The 3,905-nt window shown below is 28.9% G+C and overlaps 1 long non-coding RNA gene across 1 annotated transcript; it reads left to right on the top strand.

Moving 5' to 3' along the window:
- Window positions 1-1,722: 1,722 nt before the first annotated feature.
- LOC148781850 (uncharacterized) lies at window positions 1,723-3,592 on the top strand. Its single transcript, XR_016057911.1, has 4 exons — window positions 1,723-1,852; window positions 2,655-2,772; window positions 3,128-3,147; window positions 3,300-3,592. It is a non-coding gene; the product is annotated as an uncharacterized LOC148781850 (long non-coding RNA).
- The last annotated feature ends 313 nt before the right edge of the window (window positions 3,593-3,905 follow it).

Raw genomic sequence — 3,905 nt, forward strand, 5'->3', positions numbered from 1 at the left:
CAAATGTGAAAATTATCTAAGTTAACCCTTCACTCTACCTTCCTTTACACGATCTGATAATTGTTTAAGGTATTATTTCTCTCTCTTTTCTTTCTTTCTCTTTTCTTTTCTTTTCTTTTCTTTTCTTTCTTTTTTTTTTTTTTTCCTTGACATATTAACAGTGGAGGGTGGGGCATATCTTTCATTTCTCTCTGTCTACCATTCAACATAAAAATAAATAAATAAATAAAATGCCTCATGTCACTATCTTTGTAGCATGATCTCTTCTAAGCATCATCTCTCTCTCACACCCACCCACGAAAGGTAGGTTATAATCCACATGGCTATAGGTTTCATGGTCATGAGAGTAATCACGGTTCATCGATAGCTAGTCGTTGAATGTGAGAGATGGGGACCCAAAAGAATTTGAATATGAGTCCGATAGTGGGTCCTAGTTTCGCTCCTTTATTGTCCAACAAATCATTGGATGGTGATGACCCTCGTGATCATGGAATTTATATGGTTATTGGGATTATACTCTCCCATATTGACAAAATAAGTTATATTTCTATCTATCTATCTATTATGTAATAAGCAAGAGCAACACCCTCCGTATTCTTTCTCCACATGTCCTACCATATTAATAAGGGCAAATATCTCCATACCCCTCATTTTAAAGTTTTATATCTCAATAGACCCAAGGTTTCAAAACATATATTGAGTAATAAAAATTATAACTTTAATATCTTTTAACCCCCTAAGCTAACTTTTTTCCCTTTAAACCTATTTTTTGCCCCAAACAAATATAAAAAAAGCATTTCTAAACATCATCATTTCTCTCTCGTCACGTGATTTTCCTTTAAATCTCTCTCTACCTATTTTCCCTCTCTCTCCCCCGTGTCTCTCATTATCTCTCTTTCACCTTAGAGAGACAAAAAGGGTGAATATTATAGAGAGAGAAATTTGGGAGGAATATATCACATAGGGAGCAAATGTTTAAAATGAATATTTTTTTTATATTTGTTAGAGCTAAAAAAAATAGTTAAAAGTGGATAAAGTTAATCAAGGGGTTTAGGAGATATATTTTGAATGTTTGAGTCTATTCAGATATAAAAATTAAAAATAAGGGGTACAAGGATATTTTCCCTATTAATAACTCTCTTTTCTCTCCCCACATCTCTCTCATGCCATGCATGACATCTCTTGCCTCTGTCTCATCTGCCATCCCATTCTCTTCCTTTCATCTCTCTCTCTCTCTTAATAATCAACTTTTATAAAAAATTTCTCCTATTTTCTTTCTCCTAATAAATCTCTTCTCTCCCTACAATTTTCTCTCTTATCTATCTTCACCAATATTCTCATGCACCTTCACTATCTCTCTTTCTTAATAACTCCTTTAAATCTCTCCCGTCATATTTATCCCTCTCTCCTCTCTTTCTATAATGCCATATTTCTCTCTCTATCTCTTTCCATAATGGAGTAGGTTCTCTCTCTCTATACTCTCTCCCTCTTTATCACATATTTGTCTCTTCCTCTCTTTCTATAAAGCCATATTTCTCTCTCTATCTCTTTCCATAATGGAGTAGGTTCTCTCTCTCTATACTCTCTCCCTCTTTATCACATATTTGTCTCTTCCTCTCTTTCTATAAAGCCATATTTCTATCTCCCTCTCTATCCACAATGGAGTCTGTTCTCTCTCTACACTTTATCTTTATCCCATATTTCTATCTCTTCCTCTCTTTCGATAACGTTATATTTCTCGACCTTTTTCTTTTCCTCTTTCCCTCTCACCCCCTCTATCACAAAACACACACTCTCACATTCTCTTCTCTTCTCCATAACCCTAGATATTCATTGTAATGGTATTTTTAAGGTAAATACTCTTCTTTTTTTATGTATTTATTCATTGCTTTTTCTTTCATTTTCAGTTTTTTCATCACGTTCTCTTAAGTTTATGTGGAATTGGAGTTCTTTTTTTTTTTAGATTATATGGAATTGAGTTTTTTTTCTTTGCTTTTTTAGATCTTTTAGTGTTCTATAAGGTAATTAAAATTTTGTTTTTTCTGCATTCTATATATTTTTTCATTTTTTTTGTTTACATTTCAGTCCTTTCCATCCTATTCTCATTAGTTTCTATGTAGAACTATTTTTTTTTTCAGAATATTATGTAAAATAGAGCTATTTTTTATTGTTTTTGTAGATCTTCGAGTGATTTATAAAAGCCTTAAAATGGTTTGTTGAATGAGGTTCTATAGGTCAAGTTGTTTCAAGATGTTCTCAACGAATCTACTGTGAAAACATAATTTTGGGTTTTCAAAGTAAATAATATTCCATTTTCTCTGCATTTCTCTACATTTTTATGCATTTCTTCATTACTTTTGCCAACATTTTCGATCATTTCCATCATATTCTTCTTAGTTTCAATGTAAAGTTGATTTTTTTTTTTTTTTTTTACATTATGTGGAATTGAGTTCTTTTTGTTTGTTTTTGCAGATCTTTTAGTGATATACAAGATAAATAACTTTATGTTTTCTCTACATTTCTATGCATTTCTTTATTGTTTATGCCTACATTTTAGGCACTTCCATCATATTCTCCTTAGTTTATATGTGGAATTGATTTTTATTTGTTTAGAAGATTATATGAAATCGAGTTATTTTTGTTTGTTTTTGTAGATCTTTGAGTGATCTATAGAAGCCCTGAAATAATTTGTTGATCGAGGTTATGTACATCAAGTTGTCTCGAGATGTTCTCAATGGATTTACTGTGAAAACAGAATTTTGGGTTTTTAAAGTAAGTAATCTTCTGTTTCATCTGTATTTCTATATATTTCTTCATTATTTTTCCTACATTTTTGACATTTTTCATTACTTCTGCCTACATTTTCGATCATTTCCATCATGTTCTCCTTAGTTTCAAAGTAGAATTGAGGTGTTTTATTTTATTTTATTATTATTATTATTATTATTATTATTATTATTATTATTATTATTATTATTATTATTACTATTATTATTATTATTATTATTGTTATTGTTATTATTGTTATTAGTGTTATTGTTGTTATTATTGTTGTTATTATTATTATTATTATTATTATTATTATTATTATTATGTGGAACTGAGTTATTTTTGTCTGTTTTTATAGATCTTTCAGCGATCTACAAGGTAAATAACCTTCCATTTTCTCTATATTTCTTTATTGTTTTTTTCTATATTTTGGTCATTTCCATCATGTTCTCCTTAGTTTCTATGTAAAATTGATTTTTATTGTTTTAGAATATTATGTGAAATTGAGTTATTTTTGTTTGTTTTTGTAGATCTTTGAGTGATATGCAGAAACCCTAATACGATTTGTTGGTTGAGGTTTTGTAGATCGAGTTCTTCGATATGCTCTCAACGGATCTATTGTAAGAATAGATTTTTCGGTAATATTTACAATATTGCTGAATTTTTTATCTATTCTCGGTCGTTTCTTTCGATATGTCTCATTTTGTAGATAAATCTCTTATCTCATGAAACCATAACTGTATTTTTTTATTGGAGCTCTACAAAATATCATTTTGGTTCTTATTTCATTGGACATGAAAAAATCTCTTTTTAAGACATAGTTGAATTGAATTCCAATAAATAAATAAAAATTACAATATTACTATTTATTAGGTAATTAAAAAAAGTATATTATTGAGTTAATACAATATATTAAATATTTGCATTAACTCGGATAACATTTGTTTTAATTCGGATAATAAAGGTGCTTTTGTTAATTTATTCGTATGTATTTTTCTTTGATTAGGGATTTTTCAAACTATTTGAATAAGCTATGATACAATATTCAATTTTAAAGACAAATTGCTTCATTTTTTTAAAAATTTAGTCTCCCTGTAATCTTATTTGATCACAAATAGGATTTGACTTATTTATTT

Source organism: Amborella trichopoda, chromosome 6 (assembly GCF_054954075.1).
Source record: "Amborella trichopoda isolate Santa Cruz 75 chromosome 6, AtrichopodaSantaCruz75HAP2 v2.0, whole genome shotgun sequence".
NCBI lineage: Eukaryota > Viridiplantae > Streptophyta > Magnoliopsida > Amborellales > Amborellaceae > Amborella > Amborella trichopoda.